The sequence below is a fragment of the Ahaetulla prasina genome, chromosome 1 (assembly GCF_028640845.1).
Source record: "Ahaetulla prasina isolate Xishuangbanna chromosome 1, ASM2864084v1, whole genome shotgun sequence".
Classification (NCBI taxonomy): Eukaryota; Metazoa; Chordata; class Lepidosauria; order Squamata; family Colubridae; genus Ahaetulla; species Ahaetulla prasina.
In genome coordinates, this window is record NC_080539.1 from 97,564,373 (window position 1) to 97,578,799 (window position 14,427).

Below are 14,427 nucleotides of genomic sequence, written 5' to 3' on the forward strand. Positions count from 1 at the left end.
TGAAATGCTTAGAACGCCTGCAAGCTTTTATCATAATATTTTAACAGCACAGTTAGGTATTTTCACTAAACTACCCACTGCAAACCCCAAATTCCTCTCCTAGTTAGTCACTAAGAATTGAGAAAACACAAATTATTTGTGAAGTTATGATTTTCCCTCTAGCACTTTACACCTCCTTACACCGTACAGAACTCACTGATATTTTGCTATCCATTCATGGTTTGTTCCTGTTTTTTCTAGCATATTGAAAAATGTGATTTCATCAGCAAAACTGATTATTTTGCTATTAATACATACCTTCATTTATAAACCAATTAAAAAGTACCAATTCTAGGAGAAATAGGGTAAGTAACAGGAAGAAAAAAAGAACAAATATACCAGCTGCTTTTTGAATACTATAAAATAACAGTTAAAGAAAATACAGAGGTACTCAACTGCTATTTTAATCCAGTTTTTTCCCCTTAAATAGTGTATTTTCAACTTGGAAATTGCAAAGAGCATTATAAAAGGGCAGGAGTAAAACAGAAAATGGTCAGGACGTGTCTACTTACTTTTAATATTTAGATCTGAAGAATCAAATAAGCTTTAACTCCCAATACTGAAGGAACTAGATAGTACAATTATGTACCATCTTTGAGAAATCTTGGGAGAGAATTCTAATTCTTTTTGCCTACCACAGATTTTGGCACAACAGGAGATCTACTTGGTTCTTATTCTGAGAAGACAGGCAGTAGCATCTTCTCTTTATTGCTGTGTTGAACTTTAATGTAGACAAAAACAGCATTACTTGACTTACTCTACTTTTGCTTAACCCAAATGTCAGTTTGATATGAGACATACATGCTTCTAAATTTTCTCATGCTTGATAACAAACTGGGGCCAAGAGGACTATTTCATGTCACATTAAAATACTTGAGTATTTTACATTAAAATACTTGAGTAGACTCAAACTGCTTCTGTTTCCTCCATATCAAAGGTAAGGCAGCTATAAGTGCCTGATCCAACTTAGGAAGAACAAATGTAAACACAACAAATGGTTGACTCAACAAAAATCTAGAGACGTATATTGATTTGCAAGCAGAGAAACTACATTAACATTATATGATGCAATTCTACATCTGACTGCCATACTAGGAAGCTGCCCAGGAATCATATGCAAACTATCAAATTATCTAAAGGAAGAATGAGGTGTAAGTGTAGTAATCATCATCATAAAAGAATGTTGGTGACTAAGTGAGTAAAATGAGTAAGTTGCATTGTCCAATTTTAAATTATATCAATCTTCTTACACTTGGTTCAAGCAAGTTTAATTCAAGCAAGATAAGGAAAATCTTTCAAACCAATCGATGATTTCTCAAATGTAACAGGGAATGCAAGATCCATCTACTTCCTACACAATGAAAGCATAAAAAGAAAGAATTTACTGAAATACTATTCAGTAGAGATGTCAACTTCCCACAAACCCTAGAAAATATTATTTATTTACAACATACTTTGATTCTAGAAGATTAAGTTAGATCAGCAGTCTAGTTATTACCAAGACTACAGGAATACCCACTGAAATATGGCAAGCACAGAAGATGAATTAATAAAGATTCAATCTAGCTATGCCATCAAATTTAGAAAACAACACAGTGGTCAGCGGATTGGAAGAAGTTAATCTACGTTCCAAGGAGACTCAATGGAGTATGCAAACTATCATAAAATATCCTTAATGTTAGTAAAATAATCCTTAGGTCGGATCATCCAATGCAGATTAGATGTTCAAGTGAGCTTTAGAAAAGACCACCGAATGTGTGATATAACATACTGAGGGATGCTAGATAGCAGAAAAAGTCCCCCAAAATACCCAAAAGAAGTCATTATGTTCTTCATTGATTATAGAAAAGTCTTTGTATTAGTCACTTCAAGTTGTGGAATGTACTCAAAAATGGGAATCCCAGAATATCTCAATGTCCCCATAAGAAACTTATATACAAGTCAGGAAACCACAATGTGAAAAGAACATAGTAAAATAGCTTGGGTCCAGCTTTGCAAAAAAAATGCAACAAGGTTGAATATTCTCTCCTTATTTATTCAGTTATATATGCTGGATATACTGTATATATTAAGGGAAGCTAGCCTGGAAGATGATGAGCAAGGTTTTAAAACAGGAGGAAATATTTTGATGACCCTACCCTGTTAGTTGAACAAAGGAACTGCAAACTCTAGTATTAAAAGTCAAGACACAAAATGAAAAAAGGTTCTAAAATTAAATTTAAATAAGGTCAAACTAATGACAACACAACAAACAGGCTTAGAATCAACAATGAGCATAGCAAACTGATTTGATAGCTTCAACCTTTTATGATCAACCTTCAACAGTAAAGGATTCAGATACACCACTAAGTAGCACTTGGTAGAGCAGCCACTGGAAGTTATTCAAAGGCAGTGATGTGTCTATGGCTACAAAATCATGCAAGCCAGAGTATTCCCAGTGACACTCTAGGGCTATGATGGCGAACCTATGGCATGCGTGCCAGAGCCATCTCAGCAGTCGCCCATTGCTGTTACGGATTCCAGTGCACCAACCAACTGGTCTTCACATGCATGGGAGCACCAGAAACCGGAAGAACAGCTGCCCGGTGCACATACTAGGAAGATGATCTCCCAGTTTCTGACACGTGCATGCGCAATGACCAGTTGGTATTTGCGCGCACGTGTGCCAGAAACCAAAAGACCAGGTGGCCTGTATGCATGCATGAGCTGGAAATCAAGATTGTCTTCTTGGCAGATGCATGTGCCCTGGGCAGATGCTCTTCCGTTTTCCGGCGTGTATGCACACCAGCCAGCTGGTCTTTGCACATGCACGCGCTCCAGAAATCAGAACATCAGGTGTCCAGTGCACATGTATGCACTGAAAACCAGAAGAGCATCTTTCCAGCACGCACATGCACAACGGGTGGCTGCTCTTCTGGTTTCCGGCACGCGCACATGCACACATGCGCTTCCATTTCAGCACTCAGTGCCAAAATGGTTCACCAACACTGCTGTATAGAAATGAAAGTTGGAAGCAGCAGAAGAGTACTGACACTTTTGAACTTCAGTGCTGGAGAAGACTCCTGATAAAATCATGGACAGCCAACAAAACAAACAAATGGATCACCAAGCAAATCAGCTCAGAACTACCACATGAGGCATATGGCCAGGCTCAAATTATCCTACTTCAGAAATGTGAAGACCTAGCTCTCTGAAGAAAGCTCTAATACTGGGAAAGTTGGAAGAAAAGACAAGACAGGAAACCCAGCAGCAAAGCAAATGGATTATAGTAGTAATGGATCCATTATTGGGAGACTGAAGAATTGTACTGGTAACAAATCATTCTGGAGAAAAATAAATCTATGTGATTGCTAAGAGTTGACACCAACTTAATGATACATAATTAACAGTATTTTACTACATTGTTTGTATTGTACTTATATATTTTAACTTCCCACTAAGTAATTTTTAATATAAACGATAGTTTGTAACTAAAATATAAGCTGAGAAAACTGAATAAATCTTTCATATAATTCTGTGCTGCAAAACATAGATGCTACATATTTTTGAAATTAAAGTATTCTGCAGATACTCAACTAGGAAAAATAACTACATCTGTTTCATTTTATATTGTGTTATATAACTTGTCTTAAACAAGTTCCACTTAACAAACAACCAAGTTTCTCTTTTATACTAGTCCATCCACTATTTTAGTTTGATTTACGTTTTGAAGAAACATAAAGCTAAGACTACTGGTATGTAGACTATGCATAGGGAAAAAAAACCATAGGATTTCACACAAGTACACATGGAATAAGACAAAAGGATCGTGTGTACAAATCATCCAGTTGACTAAACCCAGAAAATAAAGTGAATAGTTTGTACCAAAGAAGAAAACAGGTATTAGGACTCCCAAGATCTATGTTGAGACTAGTACAGGCAGTCTTGGGCTTAAAAATGCCTGATCGTTGGACAATTCATACTGAACCCATTCTTTTCAAAAATACAGACTGTTTTCAATGAAAAAAAATTGCACAGCTTCAGTGATTCATTGGCCTGAGAAAAGAGAGCACCATCTGCCATTTTTAATAATAGGCAACCCATTTGTAATTCTAACTTTGTGTGTTCTGATTTATATACTAATTCAACCTAAAGACAGATTTAATAGATCTTGTTCTGAATCCCGGGGGACTACATATATAACATTTGTAAGCAAACTGCTGTTAAGAAAAGCATTGAAAAGATCCACCTTCCTCATAATATTGTGTTATACAGCAATAATTAAAATGGAAGAATTCTGAAAGCGCCTCTCAAACTGAACAGTCAACTAAGTATCCAATCAGAATTACTATTTTTCTGAGCATGTTCTGATGATGTTACCTAGTTTGGGTAATGAAATGTCTGCAAGAAAACAATAAAATATTCGCCTTCATTGGTATTGTTTTATCTGTTTAAAGTTGGTTTATCTGATAAAGATTAAAATAAATATGTTATCTCTGGTAACTCTTAATGGAGTTCAACATTCTACTGAAATGACAAGGCTTTCAGGATTTGTTTATAGGTAAGAGGTGGGATGTGGGAAGAAATCATTTGTTGTATTTTAAGAGAAGGTGGTAAGTTACTAAACTTGTTTACATTGTGGTGATGAAAGAATTTATATACAATATTACCACCAGTGTGTGAAAGGAGCCATCTTATAGAATGCCTAGGAAATCTATAAAATGCCAAAAATGGGACATCGAAATCTGAAACACAACATTTCACACATCTCCTAGGCATTCTATGCAATGCCAAAAAGCAAACTGGCAAAGTATAAAATACTCCTGCTAAAATTCCATTCTAGCCTTCCTTGTAGCAAGAAGTAGGTCAATCCTGTCTCTCTTTTTTTTCCAGTAAGAAATCCTGTACTTTATTTTGCATTTCTTTCGTTTTCATATACATCTTTTCAATAAAGGATTAGGGTTAACCCTACCTCTAACCCTTTCAATGACTCTCTTTTCAAAGTTCTACCTAAAAAGTTGTCATTCTGCAGAATGCCTAGGTGTTATAACTGCTTGCAATATTGCAGGTTCAAGTCCCACCAGGCCCAAGGTTGACTCAGCCTTCCATCCTTTATAAGGTAGGTAAAATGAGGACCCAGATTGTTGGGGGGCAATAAGTTGACTTTGTATATAGCATACAAATGGATGAAGACTATTGCTTGACATAGTGTAAGCCGCCCTGAGTCTTCGGAGAAGGGCGGGATATAAATGCAAAAAAAATAAAAAAAATATGTAATGCCTAGAAAAAGTAAATAGCATAAACACTTCATACTGGAATAGTTCGGATGGGTGCTCAACTAACTACCAGTAAAATTTGTTTAAAGATAGCAACAACAATTGCCAGGTTTGCAGTTGTTAAGTGATGCAGTCATATAACACTGCACTTTACAATCACATTGCTTTTTGACTGAAATTCGGGTCCCAGTAGTGGTTGTTTATTTATCAAATTTCTACACCGCCCATCTCACTGAAGTGACCCTGGGTGGTTTACAAACAAGTTGAGGACTATGTGTACTTTATCACCCTGAATAGCCAAGTTCCCCCATAAGTAGCCTTGTGATTCAGAACAGATTGCTTTAAAGCTTCCTGCTTCTAAATCTTATCATAGTTTATCTGAATGTTGCAGAACAATCAACCAGTAAAATCATAATGAAAGGTACAGATTAGATTACTCTTGATTTATGGAGAAAAGATATTCAAACATCTTCACATCCCCATAAACCATTAAACAAAACTGTAAGAAGATTATGCAATTATTATCAACTTTTTATCTAATTTGAGGTTATTGAGCACTCCTAGTCTTTAAGCTACATAAACCAACCTGGTCAGTACTAAAACTCAATTTATCTCAGTTGGTTTTCACCAGTCAGAACTGGCATGAATCCAATACACAAATAGTCACCTGCATAGTCTCAAGTACATGCCATGCTGGAGTGGGTTATACAGACTAAAAACTGTAAACAGAAGTTTCTCTATGAGAACAATATTACCAGTTATAGCTACACATGTTGATCCATATTTGGAAGTAATGCAAAAGACACTAGATTCACTAAACGTTTTCCCACAATAGTGATGCTATCCAATACTATACTGCGATCTATTACCACTAAAAAGATAGTTTCTTACCATCTTCATAGTGAACTAAGGTATGTTATTTTTGACTTGAAACAACTGAATCATAAGAACCCAAGTTTGTTAAGAATAAACCAACTTGCCATGGCAAAGCTACACATTGCCTGACTAACCTCTAGGATGTTCGCAAGCATGCAGACAGTGGCAACTAATAGAAATTGAGTACATCAATTTTCAAAAAGGTTTTAACAAATTCTCTTGCAAAATGTTCCTGGCAAAGCTAAGCACCAGAATTTATAGATATAAAAATTGTTCACAGTAATCGTATCAAATTTTGATGCACAATGGAAGATTAATAGTTTACACAGATAAATCAGGAAAGGATGCTGGAGCAATAAAATAACAATATTCCATACATTTTTTAAAAATGATAATTTCCAAAGTAATGGAACCTAAAGTTTGAAATCGTTATGAAGGGAAGCAAAAATAAAATTGCCAACAGAATGATTCCATAAATAAATCAATCCCATTTGGAATATAATACATAATTGACCACATCAGTGTGTGTGTGTGTGTGTGTGTGTGTGTGTGTGTGTGTGTGTATGTATGTATGTATATATGTGTAGGTCTTGGCATATTCGGGTCTAAATTAGATAGATAGATAGATAGATAGATAGATAGATAGATAGATAGATAGATAGATAGATAGATAGATAGAGATAGAGATATAGATATAGATATATGATTTAGGATAGGTATGTTTATATCCAATTAAACTAGAATTTGCCATTTTCAGATGTAAAGGGAGACACTAATGCAGATAATTTTAAAGGGGAACTGGAAGATTTGGATACCAAAGGTTACTACTCTCAGTGACAGTTTACTACCTTCTGAGTAACAGTCAAGATACCTTAAATACCAACTGCTATTAAGGCAAAATGGAAAAGATTTATCCCTGTGTGCATGTTTCTAAATATTTTGAATGCACTTAGTTGGCATGACACAGAATACTTGAATAGATGAGCTTTGATCTAGAAGGGCTCTTTTTATGTACTTAGGTTAACATCTGTTTCAGACATAAGTCACAATTATTTCTGACAAGAAAAATCATTGATGCACACTGATGAGTCATTTACAACCAACTGAAGCTACAATATCAACAGTCATGATCAAATGGAATTCTAAAACCCATCCAAATTTGCTGAAAACCCTACATGTTGTAAATGTCCTCCCAATAACATATTTTTCTTAAGAAGTAAGTCATGATCCACCCAATATTTGGTACAAAAAAATTAAATTCTGCTTTAATATTTCTATTATAAACAGCCCAAAGCCTATTTTGAAATAATTGCTCAGTGCATTTTATCAAATATTGCTTACACTAACATTCTCAAGTATCTAATTGGCTGATTTACATGTCTAGACAAACATGACATTGTAGCATATGCTTAAAACAGTATCCTTCAAGCAACTTTCTCTAGCACCTAGTTCTAGTATGGAACTTGATCCCTCTGTTCCTCAGTTAAATTATTTAATTGTTCTTAATGTTATCAGTCATAGTTGCAATCTTTCTCTCCCACCTGAAATTCTATGCAAAAATAACATTTATTCTTTCTCTTGGACCTTTCATGCACTTATGATAAACTTACACATTTGCAAGATTTGTTTGATAAAGCATTTATGAAAGCTTTTATTAACTTTACTACCTTATTTTAAACTACCAAAGCATATATTCATGGCCCACTCCAATAACAAGTTTTATAAGCATACATTAATATAGCAACTTGATAATTCTCTGGTTTTTGGAGACTGCCTGGACAGGTCCTTGCAGTTTTCTTGGCACAATTTTTCAGAAGTGGTTTGCCATTGTCTCCTTCCTAGGGCTGAGAAAGTGACTGGCCCAAGGTCACCCAGTTGGCTTTGTGCCCAAGGACAAGGAGTAGAACTCGTTTTCTTGGTTTCTAGCCTTATGCCTTAACTACTACACCAAACTAGCTCTCTATAATGATAAATATATGTCCTAGAACAAGTGCACAACCTTTTTAAAGCTATAATGCTTTTGAAAAATAGATCAGTCATAGTGAGTCCACTATTTCATCCCTTGGGAATTCTGAATACATTCCAAATTTGGGACTTATTCCTGTTACTTTTTAAACTTAGGCCTCAATATGCTACACAAAGCCTAGTTCTGGCCTCAAGGAAAGAAAAATTGGGGCACTTCTATCACACATAACCAGTGAGCAACTCCAAATATGCATTGTACTAAAGCTTCTCACACAGAAAAAAAATATTTTTCCTAAAAAGGATTCGTATTATCCCAGTTTGGAAAAGTTATTTTATGATGAAAAACAAGGAAAAAAAACTAGAAATACAATAACTTTTATTCAAATTATACAAAATTTAGATTACATAGCTTCACAATAACTCAGCTGTACTCAGACATTCAGTATAAATACTTTTTATGGGTTCTGCCCATAATTATTGGCTCTGAATGGTTACAGGCAAATAACAGATTTATTTGTGGGGTGGTGGTGTATATTTTAAATAAACTTCTAGACAGCAATGCTGATTATCTAACACAAGTTTACATTAGTAACTAAAGCAAGAATTAGAACTAAAGTATTATCTTTCATCTTTTCTACAATTTTCAATTATTTTAAGCAGTATTTTTTCATACTGAATACTAATAAAAACAGAGGTAAACATCTAGTTCCATATATACCTTTGTTATTATTTATAAATTGTGTATCATTGGAAAAAAGCAGACATTTATCAACATCTTTGCTTAGATTTGAATCAATACAATTTTTCATATTGCTGTTTTATTTTCAAGGCAATGTGATTTCCTTGTAGAATTTGAATTATGGCTTTTGAGAGGGGGATTCTATATGCAATCTTCATAAAAGAATTTTTTTAAAAAAAATCACATATTTGGACAACCAATATACCTTGACATTGTAAAGTTACTAAACCTAGCTTCACAATACAGTAGGCATTCATAAGATTGTCCAATAATCACACACACACATACTCACACAAACACATACCTTGATGAACGTATCTTTTCTTTTATGTACACTGAGAGCATATGCACCAAAACAAATTCCTTGTGTGTCCAATCACACTTGGCCAATAAAAAAATTCTATTCTATAATGCAGCCAAATGCAAAGCACATTCATAAATTACTTTAATCACACATAAATCTTAGCACATTAAGTTATTATCAATTATCAAATGAGATTACTTTTCAAGTAAATACATGTGAAAACTTTGTTCAGTTTTGAATAAAAATGGGTTTCTTAAATTAAGTGTGTTGTTTATGTGTATTAAATTGAGATAGCCATAAAAACTTCAGGTTAACAATGGAGGAAGGGAGAAGATATGCTGGTCTTTAATAAATTTCTCCAACTACAGTTCCGAACGGGTGAAAACTACTGTTGCAAGGAATGACTTCTGTGCATGCTATTGGTTAACTATTCCAAACTTCCAAAGGAACAAATCTTAAATCACTGACATGTAGCAGAAAGACAGGGAGCTATCTATATCCACAAGAAATCCTTCTGGCAGAAGAAAGTGAAAATCAACAATAAATTCAACTCATTATATCCACTAGCTCTGACCAAAAAGGTATTTCCTAAGTGTGAAATCTGGAATTTTTAGCAATTGTTTCAATTATTGGTTTCTTCATATTGTTTGAAATTTTGCCACAATTATGTTTGCATTAATGAAATTGTTACCTAAAATCAATATTAATCAGAGAAATTGGCAAAAATATTATTTGGATCAACAACAGAAAAATACTAACTAAGGATTACCCTAATTCTTTTGCTAGCTTCTTTTATAGTGCATTTACTGGAGAAATAAATATTAGAAAAATAGATTTGTACACTACCAACTTTCTAGTGCGTAACAAAATTAACAATTGTATAAGACAAATGATTTCTGCATATTTTCTTAAATAATTTCTTTAATAAAACTCTTTTGAAAATATGAAAAATATACTTTTTATAAATTTAATAGCCATTAACTTTAGTACATATAAAGAGGTATTTAAATTGAACATTTAAATTGGAGACAAGTCATTTCTTTCAACGTAGTTATATCTTCCGGTTTTGGGTATTTTCCACAATGTTGTGGCCAAAATGAATTTTAGATCAAATACATAATTAACATTTCTTAGTAATACATATATCAGGCTTAATGTAAACCAGCAATAATTTGCTACATAACAAACTATAAAGTCTCAGTTTCAATGGTATAAACCTCTATTCAATGAGGAATGTAGTAAAATTCCTACAAAGATATTCCATAAATCCTAGCCTGAAATTCCATTTCTGGATTAGTTTAACGATATAAAAAGATCATTGCTCTCTATTTCCAATCACTTGAGGGACAAATTATCTTAAGGCAAAAAAAATCAAAAGAAAAGCAGTTATCTCATTGAATAACTGTGACATTTTAAACCGAAGCATTCCATATAGCAATATGCAGTAATCTGGTTATTAGAATTATTAAACTATCAAGTATTAGTTAGACTATTTTCTACATTTAATATTACTTTGAACTAGAATAGCCATTGCAAACATATCTTTAAAAACCACTTTGGTGCTTACATTTACAAAAAAAATACAATAACTAGTGTTCACATACCATAAGCAACACTATCTGCAGTCTAATCAAGTCCTAAATATTGCTTCATAAAATCTTAAGATCTAAAACTTTATATAAAAAGGTACCACATTCACCGATTTCTTTTAAATGTATAATTTCCTAATAAAATCTAACCTTAGTTTACAATCACAATTTCAAAAGTTTGCATTTTTATAAGTGACTCAAATAAAAATCTGGAGTAAGCAATATGTGCTGCTCCAATCAGAAATCCCACTTTTGTGAGCAAACATTTTATAAATCCCACAGTATTCACACTTTGTCAATGATATTGCCTCAGCTTTATCCATCCTCCTGTATCAAGCAGAAGTAACATTTTAATTCTGATTTATCAGAATTGTTGAGTTCACTTATAGGGCTTTCTAGAACTCCTCCAAAAAATACACTTGATAAAAGAAGCAAACCAGCTGTTCAAATAAGTAAAAACTGCTTTTAGCTAACTAAAATTAACCTGTACATAGAAAATACTGTCATCCAAAAATATATGACCCCAATATATATATCTGCACCATAGATTTATATCCAGAAGTAACTTTACTAAAATTAGCACTTACACAATGAAGCATTTCATAATAAATATATAGAACATTCTAAAAAATATTTGTTATTAAACATTTTATAAAAAGGATAGTTGTTGAAAGTGCTGCCCCAAGAATTAATTTTAAGTATTTTATACAGTTTTGTACCTGTTTTCTCATGTATCTACAGAAGATAGCATGCTTTCTTTTGATATATAGTACACATGTACAAATATGTCGGTATTAAAATAAAGACTGGTGTGCAACTTAAAAGACAATTTGATGTTTTTTAAAAAGGAATATTGTGCAGAGTGACTACATCCATATTGGTTCTTGTGACAACTTACCATGCATTTCAAAATAACAGTTTGGGGATGGGGTGGTATTGTTTTTGTAGTAGTTCAACTGCTATGCGAGAATAGATTCCAAGCAACGGCATTAAGGGAAAATCTCTTTAAACCTAATACACGAAAAAGTAACTTCCATATGATTTCAATAATTCATAGCATTCCTTGTTACCATCGTATTGACATTTAAGTTCAAGAACACCAGTTCATCTAGTATAGGTAGTTTCATTTTTCTATTTACAATAATTAATATCTACCCATGCTATCTACAAGACATTTTTGGAAAATATTGTCTAGTGACCTGGACTACTATACCAATATGCTGATGATATCTCACTATATTATCTCTTTAAATCTGAACATAGGAAACAGTAGAAATTGATTAGTAGCAGCAAAAGATTTGATGTTACAAACAAAAGGCTACTGGACAGTAGTAAAGATCATGACACTTTATGGGTTGAATATTAACATCTTTGCATTTCCCTAGAAAATCAGTTTGATGGTCTGAGAGTGCTTGTCCTGGATTCTGATGTAGCCCCCAATGACTGGAATATGTGTGTGTGTGTATTTCGTTCACTTAGTTTCCTGGAGAAAGATGATCTGGTCACTGTCACACATGAGTTAGTCACATTCAGGATGGATAATTACACTGCACTGAATGCAGAGCAGCCCTTGGAATATTCAGCTCCTGAATAACAGTAGTAAAATATAACAATTAGAACAGGTGACTCTACTCTTGAAAATCCGATTTGAATTGGAGCATGAAGTCTGGCTGGGGATGCCACAAAATATGGCCTTTTAAGTAGGGTCCAAATTCTAATATTTCTTTCTTTAAGGAACTCTCGGATGCACAATAGGTGATTTTTTAAAAAAATAAATAACTAGCTCACACTTCCTATATATATCCATCAAATTGGGAGTAATAAATAACTAGCTCACACTTCCTATATATCCATCAAATTGGGAGTAAGAGCGAGACCTATATTCTTTTTTTTTCCCTTCGGGGAGGAGAAGGAGAAGGAGAGAGAGAAGCAGATCCGACGCCCAAGAGGAAACTGAACCAGCGCAAGAAAAGCTTTCCAATTCAGGGAGGCCAAAAAAGGCCCCTCGCCTGCGAAGGGGCTCCGAGGAGGAGTCGGGTCGGCGGCTGGGCAGGAGCTTCCCAGCCCTCGGACCAAACGACGCAGCTCCCCGGCAGACCGCGGAAGCTCAGCCCGGCTCCTCCTCTCCCCAGCGGGGCCACCGCCGCCGGGCCCTGCCTGCACACGCCCCCCCTCCGCCCCTCCTGCTCCCGGGCACCGCGGCCAGCCGGGCCCAGACAGGCAGCGGGGACCCCGCGCTCCCTCCAGGCCGCCTGGCGGACAGCCCCTTCGGGGGGAGCGGCCGCCAGAGGCCCGCCGCAGCCGACTTCGCTCACCCTTCCTCCGCGCGGGCTCCTCCTCCGTCCCCCGCAGCAGCGGCACTCGCCGCCACCGCCGCCTCCAGCCAGACAGGCGACCCCTCCGAGCCACTCCGGAGCCGTCGCTGCCTCCCGCCGCCACCGGGGGAGGGAGCAAGGGGGGGTGTCCGTGCCGGGGCTGCTGCTGCTGCTGCTGTGGCGGGCAGCGCGGAAGGGGCGGCGGGGGAAGGCGGGATGGCTGGCGGGGAGGGGAGGGTCTTCCAGGCGCCGCCGCCGCCGTCACCGCCTCTCCCGACCTCGCCTGGAACCGCTCCGGCTTCCCAGTCGCTCCCGTCCCTCCTCCGCTCGCTTCGTGTCTCAGCCAGCCAAGTCCAAATCAAAATACTGTCACACAATATGGCGGCCCCTCCAGTTGGCAAGCCTCGCGAGAACTGGCCCCGAAGGCTAACGGGAGAGCGGAGGAGGAGGAGGAGCTCCCGCGTTGCCTCGGTGACGGGTATTGCCGCCGCTTTGCCCGGCGCGAGCGATTTGGCGGCGGCCGGGATGCAAAGCGGTTCCCTTTCGCGAGTTCTCCCAGGGTGGGAGGGAGGCAGGCAGCCAGCCAGCCAGCTAGCGTGCCCGAGAACCGAAAAGTGGCAAGAGATGGGAGCTTCCGCGCTGAACTTCAACTCGGCTCCTCCTCCACGAATCTCGCTCTGCGGATCGTCATTCAAAAACCAAGAAAATGTGGCGGGTACTTAGACCGCGGAACTGGAATTTATCCCATATAAGGGACCCACTTCCATGCGTTACTTTGCATTGGCACCGTAGAACTGACACGGACAGCGAGAAGAGGATCGCAACGGAAAATCCCCCGCCTGGCGCTACCTTTAGAAAGATTAGCCGAATTGCCACGAAATTGGGGGGGGGCGGGGGGCGGCAGGTTTTCTATATTACAACCCGTGAGAAAACATTTGACTTGATTGTGGATTTTTATTTATTTTTTTTAAATGCCATTCGACGCACTTTCTTAATATTGGATAATATCGGATATTAATAGCTATGATCCAGCAAACCAATTTAACCGGGCAAGCAACTCCTTTATTCTGCTGAGTAATTCGAGAATTTAAAACAGGTATTTAGACTTAGCCTGAGGATATACCGGTACTTGCAATGTCAAGACTCACGCTTGGGAACTAGTAAAAACAAATGACACCATAGTCATTAGAAAATAATGGCCCTTTTCAACAGAAATAGGAATAGGCAGAATAAGTTAAAATAGCTATGGAGAGTGAGCAGTAATATTTATGAAATATTAGGAACTCTCCCAGTAGATGCACAGGCAAAGCTATTTGCAGCTATTTTGGGTTATTATTATTATCAT

The 14,427-nt window shown here is 36.8% G+C and overlaps 1 protein-coding gene across 1 annotated transcript in view; it reads right to left on the reverse strand.

Annotated features, from left to right (window-relative positions):
- TAB2 (TGF-beta activated kinase 1 (MAP3K7) binding protein 2) overlaps nucleotides 1-13,222 on the reverse strand; it is a 55,719-nt gene extending 42,497 nt beyond the window's left edge. Inside the window, exon 1 of the mRNA XM_058169884.1 lies at nucleotides 13,083-13,222. The gene's annotated coding sequence lies outside the window, so the exon portion shown is untranslated. The remainder of the gene's footprint in view (nucleotides 1-13,082) is intronic.
- Nucleotides 13,223-14,427: the final 1,205 nt, after the last annotated feature.